This window comes from Pleurodeles waltl, chromosome 12 (genome assembly GCF_031143425.1).
Source record: "Pleurodeles waltl isolate 20211129_DDA chromosome 12, aPleWal1.hap1.20221129, whole genome shotgun sequence".
Classification (NCBI taxonomy): Eukaryota; Metazoa; Chordata; class Amphibia; order Caudata; family Salamandridae; genus Pleurodeles; species Pleurodeles waltl.
The window spans coordinates 98,836,337-98,856,205 of NC_090451.1; positions in this window are offsets into that span (position 1 = coordinate 98,836,337).

The window sequence follows — 19,869 nt, forward strand, 5'->3', positions numbered from 1 at the left end:
ACTGTAGAGACTTGAGAGACTGTGGCTTTGCACTCCCCAGTATGGAACAGTGGGCAACCCACCCACTGTAGAGACTTGAGAGACTGTGGCTTTGCACTCCCCAGGATAAAGCAGTGGGCAAACCACCCACTGTAGAGACTTGAGAGACTGTGGCTTTGCATTCCCCAGGATTGAACAGTGGGCATGTGGCCCCCTCGTGGATTTGGCATTGTGCACTCAACCGGCTGAGGTAACCCTCCTTTCCCTTCCCCCAGAGGTGCCTGTTTTATTGCTATCTGATGCCCCTGCAGTGTTCTCTCCGTCATGGTCAGGGATTGAGTGTGGGCCTCGCCCATACCGTATGGGCCCAGTGTTCCATGGACTTCAATGGAGCACTACCTGGACTACTATTCTTGGTGTATATTTTGTTTATAGTGTATATATATATTTTTGCATACTGGATTTTAATATATTACAATGGTTACACTCATTTTCTTTGGTCTTTGCATTCTTCCGGGGGGGGTTGCGGGGTGTAACTGTAATGTATCAATATGTCTTAGTGTGTGTGTTGTCGTGGGTGAGGGTGGGGGTGTTGCGTATTGCGTGTGTGTGTCCCTGTTTTTTCCCTCCCCTCTCCCCTGTGTCGTAGGTACATTACTCACCTTGGTCTTCGCTGCCGGCGTTCGTGCTCCTGGTAGAGGAGCAAGAAGATAAGGGCTGGCAGGATCTGCAGCTCTGGTTCCGTGGCGTCCTAGTTCCTCGTGGTGTGTGTAGAGGTGAGCGTTTTCCCTTCGAAGTCCTGTTTCCACCGTGTTTTTGTTCGCGGTGAATCCGCCCCGGAAAAGGTGGCGGATTGGTGGGTTGTGATAGGGTGGGCAGTACATTGTCCTCCGTGCTGTTTGTTTGTACCACCGTGGTGGTCGGAGTGTTAAAGTGGCTGTCTTTGTTGGCGGTTTCCGCCACGGTCGTGATTCCATTTTTTTCCGCCGGCCTGTTGGCGGTCTTACCGCTGCTTTAACACCGACCGCCAGGGTTGTAATGACCACCATTGTGCATCAGTGCTTGATAGACTGTGGCTTTGCACTCCCCAGGATGGAACAGTGGGCAAACCACCCACAGTAGAGACCTGAGAGACTGTGGCTTTGCACTCCCCAGGATGGAACAGTGGGCAACCCACCCACTGTAGAGACGTAAGAGACTGTGGCTTTGCACTCCCCAGGATAAAGCAGTGGGCAAACCACCCACTGTAGAGACTTGATAGACTATGGCTTTGCACTCCCCAGGATGGAACAGTGGGCAAACCACCCACTGTAGAGACTTAAGAGACTGTGGCTTTGCACCCCCCAGGATGGAACAGTGGGCAACTCACCCACTGTAGAGACTTGAGAGACTGTGGCTTTGCACTCCCCAGGATAAAGCAGTGGGCAAACCACCCACTGTAGAGACTTGAGAGACTGTGGCTTTGCACTCCCCAGGATCTAACAGTGGGCAACCCACCCACTGTAGAGACTTGAGAGACTGTGGCTTTGCACTCCCCAGGATAAAGCAGTGGGCAAACCACCCACTGTAGAGACTTGAAAGACTGTGGCTTTGCATTCCCCAGGATTGAACAGTGGGCATGTGGACCCCTCGTGGATTTGGCATTGTGCACTCAACCGGCTGAGGTGACCCTCCTTTCCCTTCCCCCAGAGGTGCCTGTTTTATTGCTATCTGATGCCCCTGCAGTGTTCTCTCCGTCATGGTCAGGGATTGAGTGTGGGCCTCGCCCATACCGTATGGGCCCAGTGTTCCATGGACTTCAATGGAGCACTACCTGGACTACTATTCTTGGTGTATATTTTGTTTATAGTGTATATATATATTTTTGCATACTGGATTTTAATATATTACAATGGTTACACTCATTTTCTTTGGTCTTTGCATTCTTCCAGGGGGGTTGCGGGGTGTAACTTGTAGGAGGCTGGAATGGCTTGTAGTGAGTACCTAGGGGTACTTGCACCTTGCACCAGGCCCAGTTATCCCTTATTAGTGTATAGGGTGTCTAGCAGCTTAGGCTGATAGATAATGGTAGCTTAGCAGAGCAGCTTAGGCTGAACTAGGAGACGTGTGAAGCTACTACAGTACCACCTAGTGTCATATGCACCATATCATAAGAAAACACAATACACAGTTATACTAAAAATAAAGGTACTTTATTTTTATGACAATATGCCAAAGTATCTCAGAGTGTACCCTCAGTGAGAGGATAGGAAATATACACAAGATATATATACACAATAGCAAAAATATGCAGTATAGTCTTAGAAAACAGTGCAAACAATGTATAGTTACAATAGGATGCAATGGGGAAACATAGGGATAGGGGCAACACAAACCATATACTCCAAAAGTGGAATGCGAACCACGAATGGACCCCAAACCTATGTGACCTTGTAGAGGGTCGCTGGGACTATTAGAAAATAGTGAGAGTTAGAAAAATAACCCTCCCAAGACCCTGAAAAGTGAGTGCAAAGTGCACTAAAGTTCCCCTGAGGACAAAGTAGTCGTGTTAGAGGAATAATGCAGGAAAGACATAAACCAGCAATGCAACAACTGTGGATTTCCAATCTAGGGTACCTGTGGAACAAGGGGACCAAGTCCAAAAGTCACAAGCAAGTCGGAGATGGGCAGATGCCCAGGAAATGCCAGCTGCGGGTGCAAAGAAGCTTCTACTGGACAGAAGAAGCTGAGGTTTCTGCAAGAACGAAAAGGGCTAGAGACTTCCCCTTTGGTGGACGGATCCCTCTCGCTTCCGAGAGTCGTGCAGAAGTGTTTTCCCGCCAAAAGGACGCCAACAAGCCTTGCTAGGCACAAATTGTGTGTTTGGTGTTTTTGGACGCTGCTGGGGCCCAGGAGGGACCAGGAGGTCGCAAATTGGACCTGAAGAGAGAGGGGACGTCGAGCAAGACAAAGAGCCCTCACTGAAGCAGGTAGCACCCAGAGAAGTGCCAGAAACAGGCACTACGAGGATGCGTGAAACGGTGCTCGCCGAAGTTGCACAAAGGAGTCCCACGTCGCCGGAGACCAACTTAGAAAGTCGTGCAATGCAGGTTAGAGTGCCGTGGACCCAGGCTTGGCTGTGCACAAAGGATTTCCGCCGGAAGTGCACAGGGGCCGGAGTAGCTGCAAAGTCGCGGTTCCCAGCAATGCAGCCCAGCGAGGTGAGGCAAGGACTTACCTCCACCAAACTTGGACTGAAGAGTCACTGGACTGGGGGGGTCACTTGGACAGAGTCGCTGGATTCGAGGGACCTCGCTCGTCGTGCTGAGAGGAGACCCAAGGGACCGGTAATGCAGCTTTTTGGTGCCTGCGGTTGCAGGGGGAAGATTCCGTCGACCCACGCGAGATTTCTTCGCAGCTTCTGGTGCAGAGAGGAGGCAGGCTACCCCCACAGCATGCACAAGCAGGAAAACAGTCGAGAAGGCGGCAGGATCAGCGTTACAGAGTTGCAGTAGTCGTCTTTGCTACTATGTTGCAGGTTTGCAGGCTTCCAGCGCGGTCAGCAGTCGTTTCCTTATCAGAAGGTGAAGAGAGAGATGCAGAGGAACTCGGCTGAGCTCATGCATTCGTTATCTAAAGTTTCCCCAGAGACAGAGACCCTAAATAGCCAGAAAAGAGGGTTTGGCTACTTAGGAGAGAGGATAGGCTACTAACACCTGAAGGAGCCTATCAGCAGGAGTCTCTGACGTCACCTGGTGGCACTGGCCACTCAGAGCAGTCCAGTGTGCCAGCAGCACCTCTGTTTCCAAGATGGCAGAGGTCTGGAGCACACTGGAGGAGCTCTGGACACCTCCCAGGGGAGGTGCAGGTCAGGGGAGTGGTCACTCCCCTTTCCTTTGTCCAGTTTCGCGCCAGAGCAGGGGCTAAGGGGTCCCTGAACCGGTGTAGACTGGCTTATGCAGAATTGGGCACATCTGTGCCCAAGAAAGCATTTCCAGAGGCTGGGGGAGGCTACTCCTCCCCTGCCTTCACACCATTTTCCAAAGGGAGAGGGTGTCACACCCTCTCTCAGAGGAAGTTCTTTGTTCTGCCATCCTGGGCCAGGCCTGGCTGGACCCCAGGAGGGCAGATGCCTGTCTGAGGGGTTGGCAGCAGCAGCAGCTGCAGTGAAACCCCAGGAAGGGCAGTTTGGCAGTACCAGGGTCTGTGCTACAGACCACTGGGACCATGGGATTGTGCCAACTATGCCAGGATGGCATAGAGGGGGCAATTCCATGATCATAGACATGTTACATGGCCATATTCGGAGTTACCATTGTGAAGCCACATATAGGTAGTGACCTATATGTAGTGCACGCGTGTAATGGTGTCCCCGCACTCACAAAGTTCAGGGAATTGGCCCTGAACAATGTGGGGGCACCTTGGCTAGTGCCAGGGTGCCCTCACACTAAGTAACTTTGCACCTAACCTTTACCAGGTAAAGGTTAGACATATAGGTGACTTATAAGTTACTTAAGTGCAGTGTAAAATGGCTGTGAAATAACGTGGACGTTATTTCACTCAGGCTGCAGTGGCAGGCCTGTGTAAGAATTGTCAGAGCTCCCTATGGGTGGCAAAAGAAATGCTGCAGCCCATAGGGATCTCCTGGAACCCCAATACCCTGGGTACCTCAGTACCATATACTAGGGAATTATAAGGGTGTTCCAGTAAGCCAATGTAAATTGGTAAAAATGGTCACTAGCCTGTCAGTGACAATTTGGAAAGAAATGAGAGAGCATAACCACTGAGGTTCTGATTAGCAGAGCCTCAGTGAGACAGTTAGTCACTACACAGGTAACACATTCAGGCACACTTATGAGCACTGGGGCCCTGGGTTACCAGGGTCCCAGTGACACATACAACTAAAACAACATATATACAGTGAAAAATGGGGGTAACATGCCAGGCAAGATGGTACTTTCCTACACAACCCCCCCCCCAAACGAAGGACAATAAGACTAGCCATGACCTGATGAGTCTTCATTGTCTAAGTGGAAATATCTGGAGAGTCCATCTGCATTGGAGTGGCTACTCCCAGGTCTATGTTCCACTGTATAGTCCATTCCCTGTAGGGATATGGACCACCTCAACAATTTAGGATTTTCACCTTTCATTTGTTTTAGCCAAAGTAGAGGTTTGTGGTCTGTCTGAACAATGAAGTGAGTGCCAAACAGGTATGGCCTCAACTTCTTCAGAGCCCAGACCACAGCAAAGGCCTCCCTCTCAATGGCAGACCAACGCTTTTCTCTAGGGGTCAACCTTCTACTAATAAAAGCAACAGGTTGATCCTGGCCCTCAGAATTAAGTTGTGATAGGACTGCCCCTACTCCTAATTCAGATGCATCAGTTTGGACATAGAATTTTTTAGAGTAACAAGGGCTTTTCAGGACAGGTGCAGAGCACATGGCCTGCTTCAGCTCCTCAAAAGCTTTCTGACAGTTTGCTGTCCATAATACCTTTTTAGGCATTTTCTTGGATGTGAGGTCATTAAGAGGGGCTGCAATGGAGCCATAGTTCTTAATGAACCTCCTCTAATACCCAGTGAGGCCTAGGAAGGCTCTCACCTGAGTCTGAGTGGTAGGGGGAACCCAATCAATAATTGTTTGGATTTTCCCCTGAAGTGGTGCAATCTGTTCCCCACCAACAAGGTGTCCCAGATAAACCACCTTACCCTGCCCTATCTGGCACTTTGAAGCCTTGATAGTGAGGCCTGCCTTTTGCAGGGCCTCCAAAACTTTCCATAGGTGGACCAGGTGATCATCCCAGCTGGAGCTAAAGACAGCTATATCGTCCAAATATGCTGCACTGAAAGCTTCCAGCCCTTGCAGGACTGTGTTCACCAACCTCTGAAAAGTGGCAGGTGCATTTTTCAAACCAAAAGGCATTACAGTAAACTGGTAATGTCCTCCAATGGTAGAAAATGCAGTCTTAGGTTTAGCATCTTCTGATAATTTGATCTGCCAATACCCTGCAGTCAAATCAAAAGTGCTTAGATACTTGGCAGATGCCAGTGTATCTATAAGCTCATCTGCCCTGGGTATAGGGTGAGCATCAGTTTTGGTTACCAAGTTGAGACCTCTATAGTCTACACAAAACCGCATTTCCTTCTTTCCATCTTTAGAATTGGGTTTTGGTACCAGTACCACAGGAGAAGCCCATGGACTGTCAGAGTGCTCAACCACTCCTAGTTCCAACATTTTCTGGACCTCTTGCTTTATGCAGTCCCTGACATGGTCAGGCTGCCTATAGATCTTACTTTTGACAGGTAAACTGTCTCCAGTATCTATAGTGTGCTCACACCAAGAAGTGGTACCTGGCACAGTAGAGAAGAGTTCAGAGAATTGATCTAGGAGATTTATGCAATTATCTTTCTGCTCAGCAGTAAGACAATCAGCCAAAACTACACCTTCCACAAGAGCATCTTGTTCTGTGGAAGAGAAGAGATCAGGTAGAGGATCACTGTCTTCTTCCTGTCCCTCATCAGTTGCCATGAGCAGGGTGAGATCAGCCCTGTCATAGTAGGGTTTCAGGCGGTTGACATGGAGCACCCTAAGGGGACTCCTGGCAGTGCCTAAGTCAACTAAATAGGTGACTTCTCCCTTCTTTTCAACAATTCTGTGGGGACCACTCCATTTATCTTGGAGTGCTCTTGGGGCCACAGGCTCCAAGACCCACACTTTCTGCCCTGGTTGGTACTGAACCAAAACAGCCTTCTGATCATGCCATTGCTTCTGGAGCTCTTGGCTGGCCTGAAGGTTTTTACTGGCCTTTTTCATGTACTCAGCCATCCTTGATCTGAGGCCAAGTACATAATCCACAATATCCTGCTTAGGAGCTTTTAAAGGTTGTTCCCAACCCTCCTTTACAAGTGTGAGTGGACCCCTAACAGGGTGTCCAAAAAGAAGTTCAAAGGGGCTGAAGCCCACTCCTTTCTGGGGTACCTCCCTGTAGGCAAAAAGGAGGCATGGTAGAAGGATATCCCATCTCCTGCGGAGTTTTTCAGGGAGACCCATAATCATGCCTTTGAGAGTTTTATTAAATCTCTCCACCAGTCCATTTGTTTGTGGATGATAGGGTGTTGTGAACTTGTACGTTACACCACACTCCTTCCACATGGCCTTTAAGTATGCAGACATGAAATTGCTTCCCCTGTCTGATACCACTTCCTTTGGGAAGCCCACCCTGGAAAATATTCCCAGGAGGGCTTTTGCCACTGCAGGTGCTGTAGTGGTCCTTAAAGGAATAGCTTCAGGATATCTTGTGGCATGGTCCACTACCACCAAGATAAATCTATTGCCTGAAGCAGTAGGAGGGTCAAGGGGGCCAACTATGTCAACCCCTACCCTTTCAAAGGGAACCCCAACCACAGGCAGTGGGATAAGGGGTGCCTTTGGGGTGCCACCTGTCTTGCCACTGGCTTGACAGGTTTCACAGGACTTACAAAATTCCTTTGTGTCCTCAGACATTCTAGGCCAATGAAACAGGGGAACAAGCCTGTCCCAAGTTTTCATTTGTCCTAGATGCCCAGCTAAGGGAATGTCACGTGCCAGTGTTAGGAGGAACTTTCTGTACTCCTGAGAAATCACTAATCTCCTGGCAGCTCCAGGTTTAGGATCCCTATGCTCAGTGTACAAGAGGTTGTCCTCCCAGTAAACTCTGTGAGAGTCACTGACATCCCCATTAGCCTGTTTGACAGCTTGCTGTCTGAGACCCTCTAATGTGGGACAGGTTTGCTGTGCCACACTCAGCTCCTCTCTGGCAGGCCCCCCTTCACCCAAAAGCTCAGCAGTGTCTGCTTCCAGCTCCTCTGGTGTAGGTTCTGCACAGGGAGGGAATTCTTCTTCCTCTGAAGTAGAATCCACTGTAGAGGGAGGGATAGTAGGAAGTGGTTTGCTTCTACTAGCCCTAGCTTTAGGGAGCACTTGGTCCATTGTTCCAGGATCCAAGCTTCCCTGTCCTTTTTGCTTTTTGGCCTGAGCCCTTGTCAAAGCAAAAATATGCCCTGGAATGCCCAGCATTGCTGCATGGGCCTCCAACTCCACATCTGACCAAGCTGATGTCTCCAAATCATTCCCTAATAGACAGTCTACAGGTAATTCTGAAGCTACCACAACTTTCTTTGGACCAGTTACCCCCCCCCAGTTGAGATTTACAACAGCCATAGGGTGGCTTTGTGTTATGTTGTGAGCATCGGTTACTTGGTACTGGTGTCCAAGTATGTGTTGTTCAGGGTGCACCAGTTTCTCAATCACCATTGTGACACTGGCACCTGTGTCCCTGTAGGCCTGGACCTCAACACCATTTATTAGGGGTAGTTGCTTGTACTTCTCCAAGTTATGGGGGCAAGCAACCAAAGTGGCTAAATCAATAGCCCCTTCAGAGACTAAAGTAGCCTCTGTGGTCTCCCTAATCAGACCAACCCCAACTAAATTACCAATAGTGAGCCCAGCTACTCCCTTGGATTGGCTATTAGTAGGTTTGCTCCCACCACCACTGCTATTAGTAGGGACACTAGGTGTAGCAGTAGGGGTTGTAGTGGTAGGAGCATTGGTGCCTTTCTTTGGACAACTGGGATCTGTTGTCCAATGGCCTTTTATTTTACATAAATAGCACCATGGTTTCTTTTCCTTGTTCTGATTAAAGGAGGATTTGGACCCACCACCCCCACCAGAGTGTTTTTGTGGGCCTGATGAAGACTCATTTTTAGATTTGTCCCCACCCTTGTCTGAAGACTTACCATCCTTCTTTTTGTTGCCATCTTTGTCACCCCCTGTATGAACTTTTCTGTTCACTCTTGTTCTGACCCATTTGTCTGCCTTCTTTCCCAATTCTTGGGGAGAGGTCAGATCCGAGTCCACCAAGTACTGGTGCAACAAATCAGACACACAATTATTAAGAATATGCTCTCTCAGGATTAAGTTATACAGGCTGTCATAATCAGTAACTTTACTGCCATGTAACCACCCCTCCAAGGCCTTCACTGAATGGTCAATGAAATCAACCCAGTCTTGTGAAGACTCCTTTTTGGTCTCTCTGAACTTTATCCTGTACTGTTCAGTGGTTAAGCCATAACCATCCAGGAGTGCATTCTTAAGAACTTGGAAATTATTAGCATCATTTTCTTTCACAGTAAGGAGCCTATCCCTACCTTTTCCACTAAATGATAGCCATAGGATAGCAGCCCACTGCCTTTGAGGGACATCCTGTACAACACAGGGCCTCTCAAGTGCAGCAAACCACTTGTTAATGTCATCCCCCTCCTTGTAAGGGGGAACTATCTTGTGCAGATTCCTGGAATCATGCTCTTTTGCAGGATGACTATGGGGAATACTGCTGCTGCCACCATGGGTATCTAAACCCAACTTCTGTCTTTCCTTGTCTAATTCCAGAGACTGTCTATCCAAATCCAGCTGTTGCTTTTTAAGCTTCAGTCTGGTTTGTTCCAGCCTCAACTTATTGAGTTCCCTCTCTAACATTCTGTCATCAGGGTTGGTGGGAGGGACATTCCTAGAAACAGAGCTATGATGGGAATGAACAGAAGGAGACCTGTCCCTTACAGAAGCCACTCTAACAGCTTGGTTAACAGAAACATTACTACCAGTATGGTGAGAATAAATGCTTTTGTTATGATGTGAGACAACACTATTTGTATGGTGTGGCTCATTATCATTCCCAACTATGCTAGACTGTCTAGTAATGGGCAGGCTAGGAAGTTTCTTTCCTGAATCTTTTCCTGGGGGAGTCCCTGAATCAGATTGAGAACTATTAGGTACTTTTTCAACAGATGAGGCACCTATGGCCTTATCCTGTTCTTTAAGCATGTTAAGTAACAGTTCCAAGGAAGGATTCTTCCCTACACTCAAACCTCTCTCTATACAGAGACTCCTTGCTCTTTTCCAGCTAAGGTTGTCATATGCAAGTTTGGACAGATCAACATTTTGGCCTGTGCCAGACATTTTTAGAGAGAGTTAAAGTGATAGAAAAAGAGAAAAAAGTTTTCAGAACTTTTTGGAAAGACAGAAAAAAACTTTTTAAACTTTTAAGAACTTTTTTGAAAGTTTAGAAGTACTTTTCAGCACTTAGAAAAGAGTGAAAAGAGGAAATGCAAAACCTTTTGGCTATGTGTATATACACTGACCTTGTTTTGTATATTTTTCTCTTATGAAAAGTACAATGACAAGAGTGGTAAGTAGTCTCAAGCACTTATCCCACCACTGCACAACCAATGTAGGAGGCTGGACTGGCTTGTAGTGAGTACCTAGGGGTACTTGCACCTTGCACCAGGCCTAGTTATCCCTCATTAGTGTATAGGGTGTCTAGCAGCTTAGGCTGATAGATAATGGTAGCTTAGCAGAGCAGCTTAGGCTGAACTAGGAGACGTGTGAAGCTACTACAGTACCACCTAGTGTCATATGCACAATATCATAAGAAAACACAATACACAGTTATACTAAAAATAAAGGTACTTTATTTTTATGACAATATGCCAAAGTATCTCAGAGTGTACCCTCAGTGAGAGGATAGGAAATATACACAAGATATATATACACAATAGCAAAAATAGGCAGTATAGTCTTAGAAAACAGTGCAAACAATGTATAGTTACAATAGGATGCAATGGGGAAACATAGGGATAGGGGCAACACAAACCATATACTCCAAAAGTGGAATGCGAACCACGAATGGACCCCAAACCTATGTGACCTTGTAGAGGGTCGCTGGGACTATTAGAAAATAGTGAGAGTTAGAAAAATAACCCTCCCCAAGACCCTGAAAAGTGAGTGCAAAGTGCACTAAAGTTCCCCTGAGGACAAAGTAGTCGTGTTAGAGGAATAATGCAGGAAAGACACAAACCAGCAATGCAACAACTGTGGATTTCCAATCTAGGGTACCTGTGGAACAAGGGGACCAAGTCCAAAAGTCACAAGCAAGTCGGAGATGGGCAGATGCCCAGGAAATGCCAGCTGCGGGTGCAAAGAAGCTTCTACTGGACAGAAGAAGCTGAGGTTTCTGCAGGAACGAAAAGGGCTAGAGACTTCCCCTTTGGTGGACGGATCCCTCTTGCCTTGGAGAGTCGTGCAGAAGTGTTTTCCCGCCGAAAGGATGCCAACAAGCCTTGCTAGGCACAAATCGTGCGTTTGACGTTTTTGGACGCTGCTGGGGCCCAGGAGGGACCAGGAGGTCGCAAATTGGACCTGAAGAGAGAGGGGACGTCGAGCAAGACAAAGAGCCCTCATTGAAGCAGGTAGCACCCAGAAAAGTGCCAGAAACAGGCACTACGAGGATGCGTGAAACGGTGCTCGCCGAAGTTGCACAAAGGAGTCCCACGTCGCCGGAGACCAACTTAGAAAGTCGTGCAATGCAGGTTAGAGTGCCGTGGACCCAGGCTTGGCTGTGCACAAAGGATTTCCGCCGGAAGTGCACAGGGGCCGGAGTAGCTGCAAAGTCGCGGTTCCCAGCAATGCAGCCCAGCGAGGTGAGGCAAGGACTTACCTCCACCAAACTTGGACTGAAGAGTCACTGGACTGGGGGGGTCACTTGGACAGAGTCGCTGGATTCAAGGGACCTCGCTCGTCGTGCTGAGAGGAGACCCAAGGGACCGGTAATGCAGCTTTTTGGTGCCTGCGGTTGCAGGGGGAAGATTCCGTCGACCCACGGGAGATTTCTTCGGAGCTTCTGGTGCAGAGAGGAGGCAGGCTACCCCCACAGCATGCACAAGCAGGAAAACAGTCGAGAAGGCGGCAGGATCAGCGTTACAGAGTTGCAGTAGTCGTCTTTGCTACTATGTTGCAGGTTTGCAGGCTTCCAGCGCGGTCAGCAGTCGTTTCCTTATCAGAAGGTGAAGAGAGAGATGCAGAGGAACTCGGCTGAGCTCATGCCTTCGTTATCTAAAGTTTCCCCAGAGACAGAGACCCTAAATAGCCAGAAAAGAGGGTTTGGCTACTTAGGAGAGAGGATAGGCTACTAACACCTGAAGGAGCCTATCAGCAGGAGTCTCTGACGTCACCTGGTGGCACTGGCCACTCAGAGCAGTCCAGTGTGCCAGCAGCACCTCTGTTTCCAAGATGGCAGAGGTCTGGAGCACACTGGAGGAGCTCTGGACACCTCCCAGGGGAGGTGCAGGTCAGGGGAGTGGTCACTCCCCTTTCCTTTGTCCAGTTTCGCGCCAGAGCAGGGACTAAGGGGTCCCTGAACCGGTGTAGACAGGCTTATGCAGAATTGGGCACATCTGTGCCCAAGAAAGCATTTCCAGAGGCTGGGGGAGGCTACTCCTCCCCTGCCTTCACACCATTTTCCAAAGGGAGAGGGTGTCACACCCTCTCTCAGAGGAAGTTCTTTGTTCTGCCATCCTGGGCCAGGCCTGGCTGGACCCCAGGAGGGCAGATGCCTGTCTGAGGGGTTGGCAGCAGCAGCAGCTGCAGTGAAACCCCAGGAAGGGCAGTTTGGCAGTACCAGGGTCTGTGCTACAGACCACTGGGACCATGGGATTGTGCCAACTATGCCAGGATGGCATAGAGGGGGCAATTCCATGATCATAGACATGTTACATGGCCATATTCGGAGTTACCATTGTGAAGCCACATATAGGTAGTGACCTATATGTAGTGCACACGTGTAATGGTGTCCCCGCACTCACAAAGTTCAGGGAATTGGCCCTGAACAATGTGGGGGCACCTTGGCTAGTGCCAGGGTGCCCTCACACTAAGTAACTTTGCACCTAACCTTTACCAGGTAAAGGTTAGACATATAGGTGACTTATAAGTTACTTAAGTGCAGTGTAAAATGGCTGTGAAATAACGTGGACGTTATTTCACTCAGGCTGCAGTGGCAGGCCTGTGTAAGAATTGTCAGAGCTCCCTATGGGTGGCAAAAGAAATGCTGCAGCCCATAGGGATCTCCTGGAACCCCAATACCCTGGGTACCTCAGTACCATATACTAGGGAATTATAAGGGTGTTCCAGTAAGCCAATGTAAATTGGTAAAAATGGTCACTAGCCTGTCAGTGACAATTTGGAAAGAAATGAGAGAGCATAACCACTGAGGTTCTGATTAGCAGAGCCTCAGTGAGACAGTTAGTCACTACACAGGTAACACATTCAGGCACACTTATGAGCACTGGGGCCCTGGGTTACCAGGGTCCCAGTGACACATACAACTAAAACAACATATATACAGTGAAAAATGGGGGTAACATGCCAGGCAAGATGGTACTTTCCTACACAACCCCCCCCCCAAACGAAGGACAATAAGACTAGCCATGACCTGATGAGTCTTCATTGTCTAAGTGGAAATATCTGGAGAGTCCATCTGCATTGGAGTGGCTACTCCCAGGTCTATGTTCCACTGTATAGTCCATTCCCTGTAGGGATATGGACCACCTCAACAATTTAGGATTTTCACCTTTCATTTGTTTTAGCCAAAGTAGAGGTTTGTGGTCTGTCTGAACAATGAAGTGAGTGCCAAACAGGTATGGCCTCAACTTCTTCAGAGCCCAGACCACAGCAAAGGCCTCCCTCTCAATGGCAGACCAACGCTTTTCTCTAGGGGTCAACCTTCTACTAATAAAAGCAACAGGTTGATCCTGGCCCTCAGAATTAAGTTGTGATAGGACTGCCCCTACTCCTAATTCAGATGCATCAGTTTGGACATAGAATTTTTTAGAGTAACAAGGGCTTTTCAGGACAGGTGCAGAGCACATGGCCTGCTTCAGCTCCTCAAAAGCTTTCTGACAGTTTGCTGTCCATAATACCTTTTTAGGCATTTTCTTGGATGTGAGGTCATTAAGAGGGGCTGCAATGGAGCCATAGTTCTTAATGAACCTCCTCTAATACCCAGTGAGGCCTAGGAAGGCTCTCACCTGAGTCTGAGTGGTAGGGGGAACCCAATCAATAATTGTTTGGATTTTCCGCTGAAGTGGTGCAATCTGTTCCCCACCAACAAGGTGTCCCAGATAAACCACCTTACCCTGCCCTATCTGGCACTTTGAAGCCTTGATAGTGAGGCCTGCCTTTTGCAGGGCCTCCAAAACTTTCCATAGGTGGACCAGGTGATCATCCCAGCTGGAGCTAAAGACAGCTATATCGTCCAAATATGCTGCACTGAAAGCTTCCAGCCCTTGCAGGACTGTGTTCACCAACCTCTGAAAAGTGGCAGGTGCATTTTTCAAACCAAAAGGCATTACAGTAAACTGGTAATGTCCTCCAATGGTAGAAAATGCAGTCTTAGGTTTAGCATCTTCTGATAATTTGATCTGCCAATACCCTGCAGTCAAATCAAAAGTGCTTAGATACTTGGCAGATGCCAGTGTATCTATAAGCTCATCTGCCCTGGGTATAGGGTGAGCATCAGTTTTGGTTACCAAGTTGAGACCTCTATAGTCTACACAAAACCGCATTTCCTTCTTTCCATCTTTAGAATTGGGTTTTGGTACCAGTACCACAGGAGAAGCCCATGGACTGTCAGAGTGCTCAACCACTCCTAGTTCCAACATTTTCTGGACCTCTTGCTTTATGCAGTCCCTGACATGGTCAGGCTGCCTATAGATCTTACTTTTGACAGGTAAACTGTCTCCAGTATCTATAGTGTGCTCACACCAAGAAGTGGTACCTGGCACAGTAGAGAAGAGTTCAGAGAATTGATCTAGGAGATTTATGCAATTATCTTTCTGCTCAGCAGTAAGACAATCAGCCAAAACTACACCTTCCACAAGAGCATCTTGTTCTGTGGAAGAGAAGAGATCAGGTAGAGGATCACTGTCTTCTTCCTGTCCCTCATCAGTTGCCATGAGCAGGGTGAGATCAGCCCTGTCATAGTAGGGTTTCAGGCGGTTGACATGGAGCACCCTAAGGGGACTCCTGGCAGTGCCTAAGTCAACTAAATAGGTGACTTCTCCCTTCTTTTCAACAATTCTGTGGGGACCACTCCATTTATCTTGGAGTGCTCTTGGGGCCACAGGCTCCAAGACCCACACTTTCTGCCCTGGTTGGTACTGAACCAAAACAGCCTTCTGATCATGCCATTGCTTCTGGAGCTCTTGGCTGGCCTGAAGGTTTTTACTGGCCTTTTTCATGTACTCAGCCATCCTTGATCTGAGGCCAAGTACATAATCCACAATATCCTGCTTAGGAGCTTTTAAAGGTTGTTCCCAACCCTCCTTTACAAGTGTGAGTGGACCCCTAACAGGGTGTCCAAAAAGAAGTTCAAAGGGGCTGAAGCCCACTCCTTTCTGGGGTACCTCCCTGTAGGCAAAAAGGAGGCATGGTAGAAGGATATCCCATCTCCTGCGGAGTTTTTCAGGGAGACCCATAATCATGCCTTTGAGAGTTTTATTAAATCTCTCCACCAGTCCATTTGTTTGTGGATGATAGGGTGTTGTGAACTTGTACGTTACACCACACTCCTTCCACAGGGCCTTTAAGTATGCAGACATGAAATTGCTTCCCCTGTCTGATACCACTTCCTTTGGGAAGCCCACCCTGGAAAATATTCCCAGGAGGGCTTTTGCCACTGCAGGTGCTGTAGTGGTCCTTAAAGGAATAGCTTCAGGATATCTTGTGGCATGGTCCTCTACCACCAAGATAAATCTATTGCCTGAAGCAGTAGGAGGGTCAAGGGGGCCAACTATGTCAACCCCTACCCTTTCAAAGGGAACCCCAACCACAGGCAGTGGGATAAGGGGTGCCTTTGGGGTGCCACCTGTCTTGCCACTGGCTTGACAGGTTTCACAGGACTTACAAAATTCCTTTGTGTCCTCAGACATTCTAGGCCAATGAAACAGGGGAACAAGCCTGTCCCAAGTTTTCATTTGTCCTAGATGCCCAGCTAAGGGAATGTCATGTGCCAGTGTTAGGAGGAACTTTCTGTACTCCTGAGGAATCACTAATCTCCTGGCAGCTCCAGGTTTAGGATCCCTATGCTCAGTGTATAAGAGGTTGTCCTCCCAGTAAACTCTGTGAGAGTCACTGACATCCCCATTAGCCTGTTTGACAGCTTGCTGTCTGAGACCCTCTAATGTGGGACAGGTTTGCTGTGCCACACTCAGCTCCTCTCTGGCAGGCCCCCCTTCACCCAAAAGCTCAGCAGTGTCTGCTTCCAGCTCCTCTGGTGTAGGTTCTGCACAGGGAGGGAATTCTTCTTCCTCTGAAGTAGAATCCACTGTAGAGGGAGGGATAGTAGGAAGTGGTTTGCTTCTACTAGCCCTAGCTTTAGGGAGCACTTGGTCCATTGTTCCAGGATCCAAGCTTCCCTGTCCTTTTTGCTTTTTGGCCTGAGCCCTTGTCAAAGCAAAAATATGCCCTGGAATGCCCAGCATTGCTGCATGGGCCTCCAACTCCACATCTGACCAAGCTGATGTCTCCAAATCATTCCCTAATAGACAGTCTACAGGTAATTCTGAAGCTACCACAACTTTCTTTGGACCAGTTACCCCCCAGTTGAGATTTACAACAGCCATGGGGTGGCTTTGTGTTATGTTGTGAGCATCGGTTACTTGGTACTGGTGTCCAAGTATGTGTTGTTCAGGGTGCACCAGTTTCTCAATCACCATTGTGACACTGGCACCTGTGTCCCTGTAGGCCTGGACCTCAACACCATTTATTAGGGGTAGTTGCTTGTACTTCTCCAAGTTATGGGGGCAAGCAACCAAAGTGGCTAAATCAATAGCCCCTTCAGAGACTAAAGTACCCTCTGTGGTCTCCCTAATCAGACCAACCCCAACTAAGTTACCAATAGTGAGCCCAGCTACTCCCTTGGATTGGCTATTAGTAGGTTTGCTCCCACCACCACTGCTATTAGTAGGGACACTAGGTGTAGCAGTAGGGGTTGTAGTGGTAGGAGCATTGGTGCCTTTCTTTGGACAACTGGGATCTGTTGTCCAATGGCCTTTTATTTTACATAAATAGCACCATGGTTTCTTTTCCTTGTTCTGATTAAAGGAGGATTTGGACCCACCACCCCCACCAGAGTGTTTTTGTGGGCCTGATGAAGACTCATTTTTAGATTTGTCCCCACCCTTGTCTGAAGACTTACCATCCTTCTTTTTGTTGCCATCTTTGTCACCCCCTGTATGAACTTTTCTGTTCACTCTTGTTCTGACCCATTTGTCTGCCTTCTTTCCCAATGCTTGGGGAGAGGTCAGATCCGAGTCCACCAAGTACTGGTGCAACAAATCAGACACACAATTATTAAGAATATGCTCTCTCAGGATTAAGTTATACAGGCTGTCATAATCAGTAACTTTACTGCCATGTAACCACCCCACCAAGGCCTTCACTGAATGGTCAATGAAATCAACCCAGTCTTGTGAAGACTCCTTTTTGGTCTCTCTGAACTTTATCCTGTACTGTTCAGTGGTTAAGCCATAACCATCCAGGAGTGCATTCTTAAGAACTTGGAAATTATTAGCATAATTTTCTTTCACAGTAAGGAGCCTATCCCTACCTTTTCCACTAAATGATAGCCATAGGATAGCAGCCCACTGCCTTTGAGGGACATCCTGTACAACACAGGCCCTCTCAAGTGCAGCAAACCACTTGTTAATGTCATCCCCCTCCTTGTAAGGGGGAACTATCTTGTGCAGATTCCTGGAATCATGCTCTTTTGCAGGATGACTATGGGGAATACTGCTGCTGCCACCATGGGTATCTAAACCCAACTTCTGTCTTTCCTTGTCTAATTCCAGAGACTGTCTATCCAAATCCAGCTGTTGCTTTTTAAGCTTCAGTCTGGTTTGTTCCACCCTCAACTTATTGAGTTCCCTCTCTAACATTCTGTCATCAGGGTTGGTGGGAGGGACATTCCTAGAAACAGAGCTATGATGGGAATGAACAGAAGGAGACCTGTCCCTTACAGAAGCCACTCTAACAGCTTGGTTAACAGAAACATTACTACCAGTATGGTGAGAATAAATGCTTTTGTTATGATGTGAGACAGCACTATTTGTATGGTGTGGCTCATTATCATTCCCAACTATGCTAGACTGTCTAGTAATGGGCAGGCTAGGAAGTTTCTTTCCTGAATCTTTTCCTGGGGGAGTCCCTGAATCAGATTGAGAACTATTAGGTACTTTTTCAACAGATGAGGCACCTATGGCCTTATCCTGTTCTTTAAGCATGTTAAGTAACAGTTCCAAGGAAGGATTCTTCCCTACACTCAAACCTCTCTCTATACAGAGACTCCTTGCTCTTTTCCAGCTAAGGTTGTCATATGCAAGTTTGGACAGATCAACATTTTGGCCTGTGCCAGACATTTTTAGAGAGAGTTAAAGTGATAGAAAAAGAGAAAAAAGTTTTCAGAACTTTTTGGAAAGACAGAAAAAAACTTTTAAAACTTTTAAGAACTTTTTTGAAAGTTTAGAAGTACTTTTCAGCACTTAGAAAAGAGTGAAAAGAGGAATTGCAAAACTTTTTGGCTATGTGTATATACACTGACCTTGTTTTGTATATTTTTCTCTTATGAAAAGTACAATGACAAGAGTGGTAAGTAGTCTCAAGCACTTATCCCACCACTGCACAACCAATGTAGGAGGCTGGACTGGCTTGTAGTGAGTACCTAGGGGTACTTGCACCTTGCACCAGGCCTAGTTATCCCTCATTAGTGTATAGGGTGTCTAGCAGCTTAGGCTGATAGATAATGGTAGCTTAGCAGAGCAGCTTAGGCTGAACTAGGAGACGTGTGAAGCTACTACAGTACCACCTAGTGTCATATGCACAATATCATAAGAAAACACAATACACAGTTATACTAAAAATAAAGGTACTTTATTTTTATGACAATATGCCAAAGTATCTCAGAGTGTACCCTCAGTGAGAGGATAGGAAATATACACAAGATATATATACACAATAGCAAAAATATGCAGTATAGTCTTAGAAAACAGTACAAACAATGTATAGTTACAATAGGATGCAATGGGGAAACATAGGGATAGGGGCAACACAAACCATATACTCCAAAAGTGGAATGCGAACCACGAATGGACCCCAAACCTATGTGACCTTGTAGAGGGTCGCTGGGACTATTAGAAAATAGTGAGAGTTAGAAAAATAACCCTCCCCAAGACCCTGAAAAGTGAGTGCAAAGTGCACTAAAGTTCCCCTGAGTACAAAGTAGTCGTGTTAGAGGAATAATGCAGGAAAGACACAAACCAGCAATGCAACAACTGTGGATTTCCAATCTAGGGTACCTGTGGAACAAGGGGACCAAGTCCAAAAGTCACAAGCAAGTCGGAGATGGGCAGATGCCCAGGAAATGCCAGCTGCGGGTGCAAAGAAGCTTCTACTGGACAGAAGAAGCTGAGGTTTCTGCAGGAACGAAAAGGGCTAGAGACTTCCCCTTTGGTGGACGGATCCCGCTTGCCTTGGAGAGTCGTGCAGAAGTGTTTTCCCGCCGAAAGGACGCCAACAAGCCTTGCTAGGCACAAATCGTGCGTTTGGCGTTTTTGGACGCTGCTGGGGCCCAGGAGGGACCAGGAGGTCGCAAATTGGACCTGAAGAGAGAGGGGACGTCGAGCAAGACAAAGAGCCCTCATTGAAGCAAGTAGCTTCCAGAGAAGTGCCAGAAACAGGCACTACGAGGATGCGTGAAACGGTGCTCGCCGAAGTTGCACAAAGGAGTCCCACGTCGCCGGAGACCAACTTAGAAAGTCGTGCAATGCAGGTTAGAGTGCCGTGGACCCAGGCTTGGCTGTGCACAAAGGATTTCCGCCGGAAGTGCACAGGGGCCGGAGTAGCTGCAAAGTCGCGGTTCCCAGCAATGCAGCCCAGCGAGGTGAGGCAAGGACTTACCTCCACCAAACTTGGACTGAAGAGTCACTGGACTGGGGGGGTCACTTGGACAGAGTCGCTGGATTCAAGGGACCTCGCTCGTCGTGCT